General features: G+C 42.4%; 1 protein-coding gene across 1 annotated transcript in view; it reads left to right on the top strand.

Moving 5' to 3' along the window:
• The window catches only part of LOC135710637 (delta(24)-sterol reductase-like), a 210,114-nt gene that overhangs the window by 93,390 nt on the left and 97,156 nt on the right, over nt 1–19,568 (top strand). The window lies entirely within an intron of this gene.

Here is a 19,568-nt window from a genome sequence, read left to right as displayed (position 1 = left end):
ACCGCTCTTTACACGTTCTTCGGTTCGCGTGTAGGGGGCCTTACAAATTTTGTTTTCAAAAGCTTTTGTGCCGTTATCAAATGTTACGCCTGATATTAATGATTTCTTCGTGCACAAATGAATAATACGTTTGTTCCGATCCGTTAGTTCATAAGCCACAACATGAAGTCTTACAGCGCATTGTATTTACACTCATTGTTCTCAATCCACTTTTCTACCATCATCCGTAGGACGAAGAAAATCTAATGGCGTTTCAATGCGTTAGGACGGAATTGAAACTCGTACGACGAATTTAGAATCAAGAAGTAGTGCTAGATTTCTAATAATATCTCTGTTTTTTGACTCTTTATCAAACCCAACGGTGGAAAGGTGAATACATTTAGAAGTTATCTTTGATGAAAACATTCCATGTTTTGTTCAAACCCTTCAAAAAAAAGAGAGTTTTTTTTTTCAAAAAAAAGAGAGGACGAAAATTAGATCAAAGACCCTATTATTTTATCGGGATACCTCGATCCTTGAGCTAACAATGCTGATCGCATATCCTTATTAGCGATCCAACGGAGTACAGGGGCAACATTGTGCATCTCGAAACGAAACACTTTTTTTTTACGAACGCTTGTAGGGGAATTTACGTATTCTCGTCAATCTAAGCAGCGTCCGCACTTCTATTAGCATTTTGTCAGCGTTACGCACATATATCACGTGTCTGTTTGTTAACATTCATCTGCTGCTTGCTTCTCTATCCATTCCAATCGACAGAATTTTTCAAACCGGTTTGAAAGCGATTTTACAACGCTCCAAACTTCTCAGGTGAGTGTGACTATTGTCGGCAGCCTCTTTTCCTTTGGCAACCTTCCCATTAGAACTGCGTGTTAACCAGCTGTTCTATTATCGGCAACTCGAAATCAGCCCCATTTTGTAGTGCGTATACTTCATTTGAAGAAAAATCTGGCATAATAGGATTGCTCGGTCGTACAAATATAATCAGATTGAAGCTGAAAGACTAAAGAATCGTTTGAATACATTCAGGGAAGTGTGTTGATGGGAAAACATAATGAAATTATCGTTTAAATTTTGGTTGCCGAAAACAGTCTATGGGTGCCGAAGCCAACATTTACCCTATGTAAAAAAGAATATGGACAAAACAACATTCGGGAAAAATGTGTATTTTGAAAGGGGTTGAGAGACGTTCATAAATCCACTGACTTGCTCTATGTAATATTTGCACGAACCCTTATAGAACTCCCATTATATAGAGAAGAGCTTGCTATTTTCTCTATAGAATGCTTTTGATACGAACATAGTCAACTTACAGGCGTTTTTATTATCGTATAGCTATACTTGCATAGAAGCTAGTACATTTTTGAAAATGGTTCAACTGGACTATCACAGCTTAACTCATAAAAAATGTATGGACAGATTGTGAACGCAAGAGAGAATATCACATTATCACGATGTTTTTAGTATCTATGTGTGTAGGTTAAATCTTGACAAGGCCAAAGTCAATCAACCTTTGAAGTTTAGTGAGTCTGTGAGCTAGAATTTTTATGTTGGCTTGTATAATCAGGAAGAATTGCTAGTTCATTCCACGGAAGTTGTCAAAGAGCGTATTCCATGATGCTACGAACAATCGAACAGTACAGAGCATTCTTTTTCTTTGCATTTCAAGCCTATTGCTTATCGCATATTCCGAGCTCTCAATTTTGTGTTCTAAATGCACTTCCACTGTTATTAATTGAGAGCTTTCGATGTCGGTACCATTTTTGCATTAGTAAAACTGTGTGGCAAGCAGGCATGGAAAATCATTTGCATTCATTTCGTGCATTCATTTACATTAATTTGCCTCTAACTGTTTTTCATCAACAGCATTCCGCAAAATGACGTATAAAGATTTTGTACGTTTTATTATTAGCTACAACTTTTGTCAACAAGTCAAATCCGTATCTCTGATGCATGACGAACCAGATCGAACAGAAGCCACTACTGTTTTTCAGTGAATGTAACAAGTTCTGCCCACTCTAGTTGGTGATGCATAAGTGATACAGATTTAAGATATGAGCAAAAGTTGTAGCTAATAACAAAACCTACAAAAGCTCTATATATCATTTTGCGGAATGCTGTTGATGAAAAAAGTTAGCGGTGCCGGTGGTGTAGTGGTAAGCGTGATTACCTCTCACCCCAGCCAGGCCTGGGTTCAATCCCAGTCGGCGCCGCCGGGATGTTCTGAGGCCCCGGGGTATGTAGATATAAAATTAAGTATTGTTATTTGAAAATGAATATATGGAATCACCAGAATGATAAGAGACAATTGAAAATTGTAAAGAAAAAGTATGTATTAAATTTCAATTGGGATTAATAAGGGATTGAACAAAATGTTCAAAACATGCATATAATGGAGATGGAAACATAAAAGCGAAGCTTCAGATAAAGTTTCAAGAAAATGAAAACTAAGGTAAAAACATATATAGTTAATAATAGTAAACAGTATTTTCTAATATAATTAGTGATGAAAACATTTCAAAGAGATACAAAAAATTTCGACCTATATGTAATGCATGTAGTAATTGAATGATTCAGCTAATAATACAAATGTATTCATCAAAAAAGAGCAAAATATTTTGCAGTATGATTTTGAATGGATCGAAGAGCTAAGGATTGACATTACAGCACACAATATGGGTTAAATTACTGAAAAACAGTTACAAACAGATTTAAAGAATAATTTCATAAAAAAATAACACGTTGAAAAATAATACTAATGACAATGATGAAAACTCAAGAATGGTGACAAACAAGATCAAAGTGGACAAGAAGATTGTACCTACAAAGCGCTTTGGACTAACTCTGCACTAGAATCTCACAGCGAGATTGAATACAAAACAATTTTGAACGGAAAATACCGTCAAAACACACAATTAATATACTGTAAATGATCCCAGAGTCGTAAATGATGTTATGGTTGATAATTTATTAAAGGCTGTTTTATTTTTTACAGACCGTTACAGATGTGGAGATGAACAATTGGACAATGGCATTCGAAATCCAGAATGCACGAGAATTTATGAATGAGTCTAACTGAAATTTAAGTTTACTTACAGATACCCACCGTTTCCTCTCAATTAGCGAAGACGAGCACTTGCAGCAATTTGGCCACTTACAATACATTAATTGAATTGACTAAATAAAAAATTAAACGTTTGGCCAGAGGAACCTGGAACCGAGCATAAATGAATCGAATTACAGATACGTGCCGTTTAAAACCTCATTATGAGAAAGAGAGTACTTGCTGCAATTTCATGACGTAGCCATTCAGATGCTTTGATTAATTGGTGAGTTACAACTACAAACAAAAAGAGTTAAACGAAGTAAGAGAAAAAGTAGGGTAATAAAATAAAAATACTAGCAAAACATGATGAAAGATATCAGAATAAGAAGTATGACACAAAGGAACAAAGTTAAGAGTAAACAAGAAGTGTAATATCGACAATCAGATAAGAATGTTCAGTTAAAGTAATTAATTCTGAATTTGTTTGCTGCAAATAGATTGTATACTGATTATTTATTGTGTAGATGAAAATATGAAATTGTAAAAAAAATAAGAGCAGCAAATAACTAACGAAGAATATTATTAATCATATCTGTCAATGATATCAAAGTATGTAAACCAAGTTAAAAATAGTTGATTCAAAAGATGAGTAGAAAATAATTTGAATATACCAAAGTTATAGTTTAATGAATGTTTTAGAGTGAAATTGATAAAAAAAAATTATCTATAAGAAAATTATTGAAGATACAGAGAAAAAGAGAAAATCGATTTTGAATATCCTTGGATGTACCAGGTGGCGAATCTCAGAGACGGTCAACAGCGAAGGAAGAGTCACATTCAAAATGGCTAGATGACAATCGAAAGACAAATCATGCGGAAGATTGAAGATTGACGGTGTTGGGTAGGATCATCGGAAAAGTACAAGGAACAGGAAGATGGAATCGAGTGGTTTATCGAGGATAACATAATTGATCAACACATTATACTGTATAGATGAGCAATCTTTGGCATAAGCTCATCACACAGCATCTAAAAAGACAAACTACTTCAGCAACGGTTTCGCAAACATCATCATAAAACTACAGAACATACAACGTAACGTTTGATATGACATCATTAAACATCAAACTCAAAAATGGAAATGAAGCACAATCAAGTACACAACTAACGCATGGTATGGCACAAACAATAAATTGACTAGCTGCATATGTAAACACAGATAGAAAACAGTCGTGGATAAAATCCAAAACAAGTTTACATCTTATAACGAAAATCATCAAAGATGTGGAATCATACTACACCATAGAGAAAGTTGAAGTTCTAATAAGCACTAAAAAAAGTTTCCAACAGAAACATACATAATGACGAGATGCGATCAGTACAAGACATAGATATGAAAGACGATGAAGAGTAACCTGAATGCGGTAAACAACGAATCATAGATGGCGGGGAATGGCAGATACACCCACACCTGATATTTGATATCAACCAAATGACGAGTCAGGAACAGCTTTCAATCGCACGGATGAACGAGCAGAAACGAAGGAGCTTTAACGAAAGGTACAATTTAGGATCACCTTAAGGTTAGGAGAAATATGGCAACAAGAAAGCACGAAATTTTCAAATCGAAGATTACCAACTCAAGCTTATTGATAATAATTTTTGCAAAATGATTCTCAACCTCAGTAAGTAAGGGGGGATGCAACAACCCCAAATTCAAACATCAAACCTTATAGCGAATTATTCGTAATGATTCTATAGAATGTTAACATTAAATATCAATTGCAACAAGAATGGTATAACTCAACTAAACGCATAATTAACGTAAGTCAGTAAGGCAAATTTTCATATCAGCAAAACGCGTGATAAAACTTGTTAACTTGATGATTTAGCCAAATGACAAAATTTAGTTGAAGTATGAACGATTGAATATGTTTATCAATAGTACAAAGTAGGGTCTTAAGAAAGGCACAAGGAGTAAGAAGATCCAGTAAACAAAATTAGCAAATATAGAATAGATACCAGCGCATATCCTTGAGAAGAATCTCTTCGATATTATTCGCAAGCTGGTTAAGTAAGAGGGGATGCAAAGGCCTCAAAATCCAATATCAATCTGAGTAAGAAATTAACCAGTAATAGACCCCCATACGGTAGTAGAAAAATACAAAACTTAACAGCAGCAGTGACAATGTCACACATTTCCAGGGTCAGTTGTTTATAAACAGTTGCTACCGCGTCGTCAGCGATGCGCGCTGGCTTAACTAGGTGCTTCGCGAAAGGTCAAAGTAAACATTGGTGAGTAAGCATCCTACATAGCCGTTCCTACCGCGAGGAGCATTAATTCTTGTTAAAAAAAACAGACACCGACTTTCCAAGAGAAAAACTATCTGTCTCGCTTTATATGTACATACTGGAGAAAAACTATTGTGTAGAGTTTAAGTAACAAATTCATGTATAAAAGGTTTCGAATAATAAAGAATCGGGGCAGTTGTTCTGATGAGTTTATTATCCGAGGTTTGCTAGGTGCGGACGAGCACAGTTCCAACCTCAGCATAACTGATCCATCAAAGAGCTTTTTCCATACAGTAGAAATGGAATTGCACTGTCTTTCATTTTACGGAGAAAGAAAGACCACGCGAGTTGTTGCTCTACGTTGGGCACTTCAACACGGGAGTGAAACATGGATGCGCAACGGAGTATGGGCGCTTCAACGTCTTCCTTCGAAAGGGAAGTAAAACCGTTGGTCCCGGCCCATGTGTGTTGAATGGGTGCGATATCCTACGCAGGTGTGGAAGCTGCCTTCCTGCACATTCGATTGCCGTCAATGGATGGCAATCGATGTCCGTCGGTGATTGGCACTAGATTGCGGAACAGAGACCGACGTTAAATAAAGGAAAAAAAAGACTGGGAATCTAATCGAGCCACCTCCAGCTGTCTTGCTGTATAGCTGCGCCTTTACCGACTGAGCTAATGGAGGCCCCCAGATCCTTGAGACCGTATACATCGGTGGGGTGATGCCATTTGTATTGCGATAAAAAAGAGAAGTACTTAGCTAAATTGAAGTCCAGAATCAGTAGCCACATGTGGTCAAGTATCCGAATGACAAGTATTATTAACTGTTTTGGAAATATTTAGAAGATACTGGAAACAATGGACACATGATCGGAAGGACACGTGTGTATGAGATAATTTGCAAACAAATCTACGCAATCTACGTGATTGTACAAATGTCCAATCAAGATTCTATGGGAGTTATATACCTACAAAGTGGAATATCCCAAGCAACACAGGTTATATCTTATTGATAACAAATTCGGAATTTGAAATTTTGATCCAGTTTCCTAAATACAAGCGCAAGAAGTGGAATCAATATATAAGATATATTTAGTTGTGTATCACTGGTTCATGCAACATGTTAATAACTTTATTACACCATAACAAACATCTCAAGACAAGTTGTTGTTCGGGAAACTACTTGCCCACCGGCAAGTCACACCGATATTAAAATTTGCGACGGTGATATTTTTCGGACTAGCGTAGACAAGTAACTGATAGTAACTAAATTATATTTCGATCTCTCGTTTACATTGTGTAGGGATGAGAATGTATGATAACGAGTGTTAGAGCATGATAACGAGTGTACATAAGAGTGAGTGTGGATGAATGTGTGGTTACAATACAAGGTAAAGAAATATCAGGTGAGTATAATTGTATAGTGTGGTTGTATTCTATACTTAATTTAGATTTTATTATTTTCCAAGTGGAGAGCGTAGATTCTTTCGGAACATGCAGGCCCTCATTGAAACGGCCAGTTTCAAGCGACATCTTGATCGTTATCTCTGGTTTCCTCATCTTGATCGGTTGGAAGAACCAACACTTTGGTGACGGCCCGTTTGTAACGGCCACTAGCTATCTTTACGATGATTACCCAGACGCGTCCGTCCTTACCAGTAACGGTCTCGACAATAAGCCCCAAAGGCCAGTGGAGGGGGGGGGGGGTGTATTCTCCTTTAGAAGCACTAGCTGTCCTGGTTGCAGATCGATGTGGCTTCCGCCATTTTGTCCGTTGATGAAGCTGACTTACATAATCACGTTACCAACGAGTCCAAAGGTCTTGCAGTGTCTTCTTCATGTACTGTAGGCGACTGAGGCGGCCAGGGTTGATGTGGCTCAGATCTGGTTCTGGGATTGTGATGAGGGGTTCACCAACTAAAAAATGCCCTGGAGTTAGAGCGGCCAGATCATCGGGAGAATCGGTTAGCGGTGATAGGGGGCGGGAATTGAGCACTGCTTCCACCTGCGTGACGACGGTGTGGAACTGATCCACCGAGAATGCTTTCAGCCCCATTATGCGACGGAAATTGTGTTTGAAAGATTTGATTCTCGCCTTATAAATGCCACCGAAGTGAGGTGAGCGTGCAGGGATGAACTGGAACTTGATCCCGTTGTCGAAGCAATAGTTTCTTTTTTTTCCTTTATTATAGAGACTTTCAGCCTGTAGCTGGTTCGTCTCTTACAATAGTTTCTTCATTCGTCGCCCTTGAACTGCTGCAGGAATTCCTTTCGCGACGCAACGAGCTGAAGATTCGCCCCGACGAAAGCGAACGCATTATCGCAATGTAGCTCTACGATACGGCCGCGGCGCGCGACGATGCGTTTCACGGCGTTGATACACGACGCGGCAGATAGATCGGCGACGATTTCGATGTGCACGGCCTTCACCACCAGACATGCGAAAAGCGAGACGTACATTTTTACCGACGCGCCCCTCCCATTCAGCGGACGAACGAGAAACGGCCCACAGTAATCCATTCCCGAATACAAGAAGGGTCGTGCTGGTGTAGTACGTACTTCTGGTAATGGAGCCATGATTTGAGTTGACAGCTTCGGATGACACCGGAAACAAGTGACGCACTAACGAACTACTGCACGAGCTAGGTCGCGACCCCGGAGTTGCCAGAATCGTTGACGTACAGTAGCAAGAAGCAGTGTAGGTCCACCGTGCAAGGTTTTTATGTGTATTGCTCGCACGATCATCAAGCTTAGTTTGTGGTTGTGTGGCAACAAAATTGGAAAACGGGTATCGAATGGCGTGTTTGAGTAGCGTAAACGGCCATCCATTCGTAGCCAGGGCATCTGATCGTTCCTTTTTTCTAGCGAACGGCAGCAGCAGTATGAATTCAATTTCACCACTCCCTTATGTGCGGTACTTTGTATACCATTCAATACCCCCACACTACGCTTTGCATTCATACATACCGATGCACAGTAAAGCGAATAGATACCAAAAAGCATTCCCACTTTCTCTTCTTCAAAATCCTCTCCCGTACAGTCGCTCCCTTTAACGGCGCCGGTGGTGTAGTGGTAAGCGTGATTACCTCTCATCCCAGCCAGGCCTGGGTTCAATCCCAGTCGGCGCCGTCGGGATGTTCTGAGGCATAACATCTCTGATCACGCCTTCCTTCGGATGGGAAGTAAAGCCGTTGGTCCCCGGTTCATGAGTTGATGGGTCGATAGGTAGGGTCCAGGTGTGGGAGCTGCCTTCCTGGCACGTCGGTAGCATTGGTGCTCAGCACGGAAAACAAGTCGACGGAAAAAACAAACCAAAGGAAAAAAAAAAAAAAGTCGCTCCCTTTCGCTCTGGTTTCATTCCCATTTTGATTTCATTCGGGTTCCTTTTTTCGTTTTGGGTTGGGAATGTCCGAAAAAACAGTCAATGAACGGCATTCATCGAGCAAAAAGGTTGGTGTGTTTGATGCTAAAAAATAATATGTTGGTTTGAAAGAACAATGTTTGGTTTATGAATAACAACATTCAAGAATCAGTATGATTTTTGTTTATCAGAATGAGAGTATTTGAATGAATCTATAGTGACTTTTCATATATGATTGTTAAATATATTTTTTTTATTAAATTGTCAACCTATTAACTTCTACCTTTTAGAAATTCATCGTAAATACATTTGCACGGATTTCAGCATTGAAGGAGGAAACACCTTGCACTCAGCATACCACGTTTACTGAGCCAGCTGTTCAACAGGATGAACTGGACAGTTTTTTAGTGGACATGTTTGGAGGCTGTCTAGCAGGTTCAAGCGGAGACCCGAAAAGTATCCCAAACAAAACGCTTCCAGAACAGTTAAGTGTTTTGGATGTTGGATTGCGACAACCACACCATGTCAACGTTTGGGAGTACTGGGTACAGAAGAAATTCATGCAAAAGGATCTCTTTGAAGCAGCTGCTGTAATTTACGCCGTTCCATCGACGCAAGTATCAGTGGAACGTGCTTTCAGTGCTCTGGCGTTAACGATTTTAGATCAGTGCACATCCTTGAGTGAAAACACCATAGAAGATTTGCTCACTATCAAAATAAACCAACCAGTTCTTGACAAGATATTGTTGAACTCAAATAATAGAAGTAATGGAAGGGTGATGATTTAATGAACTTCAAGGCAACGTGCAATCATTTTTTAACAAGCAGAGAAATAAAAACCTAAGTCTACTCTGCTTAGGTTTTTATTTCTCTGCTTGTTAAAAAATGATTGCACGTTGCTTTGAAGTTCATTAAATCATCACCCTTCCATTACTTCTATTATTTGAGTTCAACAAGTAGTAGAGTAGATGTTTGCGGCCTTTGAGTATTGGCCATAGAGTATGATTGGACTTGCCACACAATTATACTACTGCAAAAATGGTACAGGCATCAGAAGCGCTCAATTAATAACTGTGAAAGTGCATCTAGAACACTAAGTTGAGAGCACGCAATAAGCTAATATGCGATCAGCAATAAGCTTGAAATGCGAAGAAGAAGAAGAGTAGATGTTTGTATATTTTTTGACTTATTAATGTCATGCCGAGTTCTTATATATCATCATTGTATGACATTTGACGAGTTTAGTCACGTTAGCTCCGTAAATATTAATATTTTCATTGATTTCTTGAGTTCTAAAGTGTATCAAACATCCATTTCCGACTTCTACAAGTTACGTTGTTCCCGGAAATATCCATATTGTATGGTATTTGCAGATTCATAGTGTTCTAGTACATCGGAAGTCGTTATCTTGTATTCCAAAATGGCGTCGAAGATCCATTTCTGGCTTCTACATTCTGCACCGGTTCCGAAAATATCTACATTGTGTGGTATTTGACGAGTATTCATAGTGTTCTAGCATATCGGAGGTCACCATCTTGGATTTCAAAATGGCATCGAACATCCATTTCTGGCATCTACATTTCACACCGGTTCCGGAAATATCCATATTGTAAGGTTTTTGACGAGTATTTATAGTATTCTAGCATACCTGAAGTCGCCATCTTGGATTCCAAAATGGCGTCAAACACCCATTTCTGACATCTACATTCAGCACCGGTTCCGGAAATATCCATATTGTATGGTATTTATCCAGTATTCATAGTATTCTAGAATATCGGAAGTCACCATCTTGGATTCCAAAATGGCGTCGAACATACATTTCTGGCATCTACATTCCGCACCGATTCCGGAAATACCCATATTGCATAATGTTTGACGAGTTTTCACAGTTTTATAGCAAACATCGGATCGCTGTTTTCCAACGCTTAACCCGCGCTTATATGACTGCCGATATATAAAAAAAGATATCATCGAGATGAATCGTATCATACGTATATATTCCAAGCGCTGCTATCTCACACTGGAAAGGAAAATAATGTGTGTGCGAAATGCTTCCGTGCGGTAGCCGATAGGTAATCCGTCTGAATTTACAGCTCCCGCAGTTGGCAATCAACTTGACCAGAGCAGAAGGAATGAATTTAAAAATCGGCATCTGCAAAGCAACTGCACAAAGCACAATGCAGCGTAGAAAGGAAATCTGACTGTTTTTAGATCCCTGTTTTTTTCATCAGGTTCAGTGAATGCCGATCACTGCGAATGATGAATGCGGAAAATGTACAAGTTCATGCAGTCACAGGCAGAATGCGTTCCCTCTTCAAGCCCTGTTCGTAGCAACCCGAATTCGTCCACGAAAAGGTTCATGTTGCGAAGAGGGGACTTTGGTCCCAGATTCGGTGGAATCGATGAATTCTTTAGGAGCATGTATTTCTTAATTTCCGCCGGGAAGGAGAAACGTTGAGCAAGGCGAGCTAGAACCTTAAGCGCTCGATCACATTCATCTGGCGACAGTGATCCGATTGTGCGCTGCGCTCTTGGTAGCTTGCAGTTGTGGTAGAACCTGTAGCAGTAGGCGACACTTTTCAGCAGATTCGCGAGTTCTGAATATCGGTCAAAGAGTCCTTGATCAGCTGCGCTGACACGATGTAGACGCAACACGCGTAACCCTTCATGGAAGCGTCACAGAAGCAGTGGAGAGTGTACTGACGAGAAGTGTTAGCCAGAACCCTTCGCGGAACTTCTAGAGTGGATAATTTATTTATTTATTTGTCGTCAATCAGTGTGTCTGTTCGATAGGTCATCCACCAATCTTGCAAGTCATTAGATAGCTCCGTATCCCATGGCAAATGTTCAGCCCAGAGAGTTTGTACGAACATTTTAGCATTCAGTACTACAGGCCCGAGAAGGCCGATGGGATCAAACAATCGAGACATCTCAGACACAACTACCCTCTTAGTGATAACGACCTGCTCAAGGAGAGTTGGTATCTTGAACATGAACTTGTCGGATTCAGGAAACCACAGGAGACCTAGCGTCTTGACAGCACTTGAACGATCGATTTCTAGCTTACTGCACGGCAATAAAAAAAATACTCAAAATTAAGTTTAAAAAAACTCTACGTTGGGTTCTAACATTTGAGGTCCGCCGTTGAGTGAATCAGAAAAGCGCCGTTGGTTAAAATTTACTCAACTATTGAGTAATAATAAATAAACTCAAATATAAGTTTATTTTCATTGAGGTTGCTCTTATGCGCCCTTCAACCATTTAATTTTCACAAGCGTTGATAGACGAGTGGTCAACACACGGGCCCCGTAATCTCAACGTCCATGGTTCGGTTCCAGTCTGCTCCGTTTTATTATTTTTTGTCAACTTGGTCAACGTTCATGATTTTTTATTTATTTATTTATTTATTTAATTATTGAGTTTCATTTTATTTATTTATTTATTTAATTATTGAGTTCCTTTCACTCATTACGTGGCTTCCGTGGGGCTACGGAAGCCACGTGATGAGTGAAAGGAACTCAATTTTGGGTACTTTTTTCTTACCGTGTGGAGATTTCCCATAGCTCGGAAGGAACGTTCCTTAGAACTGCGCTGTCGTTAGCTGCCCATTTCCGCAACACAAACCCTGCACCTCCAAGCAAGGATATGAGCTGTCCACACGATTCCTGGAGGGTGTGTAGATCATCGTGCCCAGTCAGTACATCGTCGACGGAGATTCCCTTTCGAATGACTGGCACTGCAAGAGGGTAGTGTTCTCCGTCATCGGTGGCCAACTGGTTGAGAACTCGAGTTGCCAAGTACGGTGAGCTGGCCAGTCCGTACATAACCGTATTCATCTGGTAAACCCGGATCGGCTACGATCGATCATTTCGCCACAGAGTTTGCTGAAATCTGCGGTCATCCGAATGCACCCAGATCTGCTGGAATATCTTCTGTGCATCAGCGGTGAAGACAAAACGTGGCACCCGAAAGTTGATGACAGTGACTTGCAGCGGTGGTTGCACCGTGGGTCCGATGACCAAGACTTCGTTGATTGACAAGCCATTGGCATCATGGCTGGATGCATCGAATACTACTCGAGTCTTCGTTGTTGTACTTTCTGGGTGGTGAATAGCATGGTGGGGAAGGAAAAACTGTGGGCCGGACAACGCGTGCGAATTTACCTCCATGTGGCAAGACAAGATTCTCAATATCCCAGAACCTTTCCAACTGAGAATCAAGCGACTCGTCGGTGCAGAGATGGCTGCACGACGACTACCGTGGCGGCTTGTTGCGTGACCTTGCCGCAGATGACCTAACCGAAAACGGTTTTTTTGAAGGATTGGATAATCCGTACCGAGACTAATCTGCTGATTTTCCAGAAGAGAATAGAAAAGCTCAGCGCCGATGATTACATCCACCCTTTGGATGACGTTGAACTGCGGATCCGCAAGTTGAAGATGCCGTGGAATCCGCCAGCGGGTAACATCGATGTTGCAACTAGGAAGAGCAACCGTAAGTTTTGGTAAGATCAAACATTCGAGGCTCGATATGAAGATGCCAAAACGAGAGGCAATCGACATAGTTACGCCGTAGTGTACGTTGACCAAAGACTGTCCGATACCACTGACTGGAGAGTTTAGCTTCGTCCGCTTCAAGTTGAGTCTCTGGCACAGTGCTTCCGAGATGAAGCTGGGCTGGGATCCACTATCCAAGAGTGCACGAGCGTACTGGTATTTATTGTCCGCATCCAGGACCTTAATCACAGCGGTAGAAAATAGCACGGTGTTGGGATTTCGCCGCTGGATTAACTCAGCACTTTGACAGGCAGAAGGAGGCAAATTTGAGGCGGACGATACAACCGACGACGAGGGAGGTTCGTAACCGAGAGCGGACGACAATTCGCTAAACGACGACACGAGTGGTGAGGCATTCGAAAGCTCAACCGACCGAGAGCTTTGTACCGAACCGAGTCGTGACAGTGGACTATTTTGTAAACGGTTCGATTCCGCGAAAGAGCTTTGTTGCACCGGCAGCGACTGACGGCCGCCAGATCCGCCTGTAGACGTTGTTAGCGGTGGCAGATGCAAAAGCGTGTGGTGTTTTTTCGCGCATGTTTTACATGCACCGCTGGAGCAGTCTTTCGCCAAATAAACCCCTTTCAGGCAATTGATGCAGAGGCTATGCTTCTTGGCTAGATCGAACCGTTCGTGTGGTGTGAGCTTTTGGAACTTGTCACACAGGAAAAGTAAGTGTGGTTGCTGGCAACAGATGCACCTTGCACTGCTCGAAGTGCTCACGTGAGCCGAAGACACACGAGGCTTGGGCTTGCTTTCGATTTGAAAACTGCTGCTTAGTTGGGAGAGCTGTAGGGTTTGCAAGATGCGTGATATCTTTTGAATGAATTCGAGGATTTGTTTGTATGTCTGCCTGTCGTCCCCCGCCGATTGAGTCTCCCACACGCAAACCAAAAATCTATTACAATGAATGTTAGTTCCGTTTCCTATCATCCTCTGTTCATGAACATCGCAACGAATGTTAGAAATTGACCATGCAGGCGATGTAATGGTTTTTTGTCTTTTTTATTTCGTGTTCTATCTACGCTTTCGACTATACCAGTAAGCTTGTAGAACGACGCACATTGTAGAACATTGTAGAACGACGCACACACTTGCCTCGAATCTCTCCAGCAGAAAAAGCATACGAAGTCAAGTATGCGAGAAAATGAGCGCTTCATGTTTGCTTTTAGGCTATCCATATTCAGAAGCATGGAGAGAGCAGTGGAGAAAGCACAGGTACGATTATCAGCAACGTTCGTGGTTCGAGTCTAGTCGGCAATCTGTTTCCTATTTTTTTCGACATAACTAATTTACCTCACTAATACACTCTACATTTTCGGTCTCCAATTTTCTTGCATTGGACCGCAGCCAGGTATATCGCATCCTCGGTTCATGCGGTCTCCACTAACATCCTCTGATGATGAATCCCACATAATTGTAAGCGAATCTTACATCCCCCGGTTGGGTGCATTCAAGGAGTGATGTGGGATCGAGACAGCTACTCAATCGTTCGACCAAGAACGAGTTCCAGTGCTCTTCGACGTCCTCGAGTTTATCCAAAAGCTGGACATGGCGGTTGAACTTATCTGCCAAATCCACCAGACCGGTCGCTGTTTCCTTCTTTAGGGGGGAAATAGAAAGCAAGCTAGCCATATGCCTTTTTATCAGCATGTGCTTATTGTCAAACCGGTTTTTCAACAAGTTCCGTGCAACCGGATAATTGTTAGCGATAATATCGAGGGAGGAAATCATGCGGGCAGCTTCGCCAGTAACTGAAGCTCGCAGATAGTACAGCTTCTGTACCATGGTCAGCTGCGGGTTTGAATCGATCAGCGAGGTAAAAAGATCGCTTAAAGATTCCCACTCGTCGAAATTGGGGGTTGGGAGTTTCTAGCTGCCAGTGGTTGTAACGGGTGAGGAGATGGAGGAACCTTGCTGCTAGGGACGCATTCAAAGCGTAGTAAAGATTCTGGAATTCTCGCCTATCTTCACTAAATTCCTCATCCGGCTCATCTAACTCTTCGATGTGGTCTTGAATCGCTTGGAAATCCCGCCACATTTCATCCAAATGCTGAATTCTTATTGGCAGTTGGTTAGCTTGATCCGGGACATACTCATCGTCAAAGGCCTGGATAACCTCCGCCGAATTTACAATGTTCGAACGACGGCGGTAAAGCGTCTTTAACTTAGCCGCCTTACTAAATTTCTTGGTCGGCGGCATGATTCCCCAACAAAAAATGTAAAATTGTTACCTTATGACGGCTTCTTACGTGCCGTGGGCAGTGATGATGATGGCGACGATAACGACGATATCCACCGGTAAGCGATGAGCATACACCAGTGCGATCGACAGCAGTTGTAGGTTGGAAACACCGATGGCGTCCGTATTCGGACGTGCACCACCAGTTCCACTTAATTACAGCCACCGCAGAAAAGTCCAGATCCACCCAGCGGGACGTGAATTTTCAACCAGAAGCGGTACTTTATTTTCACCACCCTGGCAGTGAATGATCCTCTTCGTACGACAATTAGCACTCCGTCCGTGGGAAGTCAAAATCACTAAGCAACATGGTTGTTGCCTCACTATTGTATGGTCACAATGGTTTCTTCTCGATCGTTCTCGATTGGCGACACACAATTAACAACGTGGTTGCTTTTGGGCCAAACAATAGGTGCTGAATAGAATACACCTTGCCGTCGTGGACGACACGAAAAGGCGATGATAAGCGTGGTACACTCGCGGACACGGACCACAACTCCCGGGTTTCGGCACCAATAATGCTACTTGCACACCGGCAAGTCACACCGATACTAAAATTTGCGACGGTGATTTTTTTCGGACTAGCGTAGAAAACGTACGATGGCTTTGCTGGTCTGATAGCAACTAAATTATATTTCGATCTCTCGTTTAAATTGTGCAGGGATGAGAATGTATGATAACGAGTGTTAGAGCATGATAACGAGTGTACATAAGAGTGAGTGCGGATGAATGTGTGGTTACAATTCAAGGTAGAGAAATATCAGGTGGAAATAATTGTATAGTGTGGTTGTATTTTATACTTAATTTAGATTTTATTATTTTTCAGTTGGAGAGCGTAGATTCTTTCGGAACACAAGTTTTAAACGTGTTGCAAACATATTTCGGCAACTTACAGAAATGAACATAAGGAAAATAAGTTTAATTGTATTAGATAGAAATCATGTTTTTGTTAATAACTTTAATTGTACAAACTCAATCGAATAAACCTTACAGAGCCAAGTTATCATTTGCGTTATACATTATTAATGTCTTAAATCTAAAATTAAGGGATTTGAACCGATTATTCGCGTTCTTCTCGAGGTTAGTGCACATGACAATTGTATGAATCGGGAGAGGGAGAAGGACATGTGGAATATGAGTTATGCTTAAAAAATTACACTATTTCAAAAACATGTACATAAAAAAAAAAACACACACACACACACATACACACACACACACACGCACACACACACACACACACACACACACACACACACACACACACACACACACACACACACACACACACACACACACACACACACACACACACACACACACACACACACACACACACACACACACACACACACACACACACACACACACACACACACACACACACACACACACACACACACACACACACACACACACACACACACACACACACACACACACACACACACACACACACACACACACACACACACACACACACACACACACACACACACACACACACACACACACACACACACACACACACACACACACACACACACACACACACACACACACACACACACACACACACACACACACACACACACACACACACACACACACACACACACACACACACACACACACACACACACACACACACACACACACACACACACACACACACACACACACACACACACACACACACACACACACACACACACACACACACAGGGCTACAAATGGTGAGTTGACAACCTAGCTCTGGTCCTCACAAGTTCCTACCTCACCCCTCCCCGTGGTGTAGCCTGGGCAATGTTGTCCTTCCGACAATAGCAAAGTGAGGGGGTGCGACGCGAACACTGGCGCGGTAACCATAACACGGCGATAGAGGAAATGCTTCGTCAACCCGCAGGAGTGCCAACCGGCACATTAGGATCGACGCCAGTAAGATCCTTATTATGGCATACTGGATACGGCATGGAACTATGGACACGACACGGTACAATGGATTGGATACCACGCTACAGGGCTGACAGTCGTGCTATTCTGCTCCCTAAGTAAAGAAGGGTGACACCAACAATCAATACGAAACTAACGATTTTAAATTGGCTCACCACTTTAGTAGCCTATTGGTCCCAAGCAAACGATTAACGTACCCTATTCTAGTTGAAATTCTATTACTACACTATGTTTGTTTTGATTCGCTATGAAAGTTTGACAGATAATATCAGGGGTGTGTGGATTCATGCAGAACATGCAGGGGTGAGTGAAATAGCTTGGGACTGCTTGGGACCGTTGTTCTGGTACTGAGTGAGCCAAAAATAATAATGATTTTCTTCGGGACCCAGTGGTCTTAGAGTTACCTCTATGGTGACACCTTCTTGAAATGGCGAGTGGGCTAATAGTGCGGCTGCCCCCGTCCCGGTAAAACCTTGGCAGGCCTCCGGATACGTTCAAAACTCGTCACCAATTGGTGATTGGTGAGTAGTAGGCTCAGATGTAACATTCCTGACTTACGCCGATCTGGCTCTGAACACGGCCCCCATGAAGGACCGTGTCAACCCTAGCATGGCCTCCCTGCTTGCATAGATAACCATGGGATCACGATAGGAGACTACATACAACGAGTGGAGATAGCGGCCCGAAGGGGGGACCCATCAGTATGGATAAAATTGGAGAAAAAAATAAAAATGAAGAAAAAGAAGAAACCAAAAAAAATATGAAGAACGACGGCAATACGCCAGACAGTGAAAACGGAGGAGCGAACGTGTTCGCAAGGAGTGGGATATTGCAGAGATCACCAGTGTCGAACCTGGGGGTCACTGCGAGTTCCGGCAGCAACAGTAAGTTTCAAGAAGAGCAGCCAGGCGTTGAGCTAAGCCAGATATTCACAGCGATATCCAGCAGTAGCAAATCTCAAGAACTGCAGCTCGGGAGAACCAAAATGATGGAGGTCAGGAGGAAGATCGATGATCTCTATGTGTTTGTGAAGGATAAAAACAACGTACACAAAGAGATCAAGCAACTTGTGACCGGTATCAAATTCGGCATAACAGTGGCAGATCGGGAATGTCAAGAGTGGAGAAAAAGAGCCGAAAATGCCGAAAAGGCTCTGCTGGAGGCCAAGGAGAGCATAAGACTGGCTCAAGCACATGAGACTCCGAAGGGACCCACAAATCCACGTCCTGAAAAGAGAGATAGGGACACGCCAGGAGATGAGGAGGAGCCCAAAAAACGCAGGGACGACGAGGAAGGCATCAAGGAGATGGGAGAAAATGGTGCGTGGCGTAAAGTCGAGAACCAGAAGGAGAGGAAGAAAAAACAGAAGGAAGATGAAGTGAGGAAGAAGGAAGAGGAAGCGAGGAAGAAGGAAGATGAAGCGAGGAAGAAGGAAGAGAAGAAGAAGGAAGACAGGAAGAATAAGGAGAAGCCTAGGCCTCGTAGGGAGAGAAGCAAGGGTGACGCTCTGGTTGTTGAGGCGAAGGACAAAACGTCCTACGCAGCACTCCTCCGGAAAGTGAGAGAGGATCCGGAGTTGAAACAACTAGGCGAGAATGTGGTGAAAACCAGGCGAACCCAGAAAGGCGAGATGCTATTCGAGCTAAAAAGGGACCCTACGGTTAAGAGCTCAGCTTTTAAGGAGCTCGTCGAAAAATCTCTTGGCGAGACGGCGAACGTAAGAGCTTTATCCCAGGAGTCAGTGGTCGAGTGCAGGGATCTGGACGAGATGACAACAGAAGACGAGTTGAAAAGTGCGCTGAAGGTGCAATGCAACCTGGGAGACGTACCGATGGCAATTCGGTTGAGAAAGGCGTATGGTGGCACGCAGACGGCGTCGATACGACTTTCTTCGGACGCAGCTAACGAGCTGCTGAAGACTGGCCGAATCAAGGATGGGTGGTCAGTGTGCCCGTTGAAAGCTATTCCTCGGGTATCTAAGAAAATGGAGAGATGCTTCAAATGCATGGGCTTCGGTCACCAGGCGAGACACTGCAAAGGCCCTGACAGATCTGATCTGTGCAGGAAATGCGGAGAGAAGGGGCACGTTGCAAAAGACTGTACAAAGCAACCGAGGTG

Source organism: Ochlerotatus camptorhynchus, unplaced genomic scaffold, assembly GCF_037179485.1.
Source record: "Ochlerotatus camptorhynchus isolate MF236.1 unplaced genomic scaffold, CSIRO-AGI_Acam_v1.1 ptg000394l, whole genome shotgun sequence".
Taxonomy (NCBI): Eukaryota; Metazoa; Arthropoda; class Insecta; order Diptera; family Culicidae; genus Ochlerotatus; species Ochlerotatus camptorhynchus.
The sequence above is the reverse complement of the archived record's forward strand: the minus strand, read 5'-3'. Positions and strand labels throughout refer to the sequence as shown.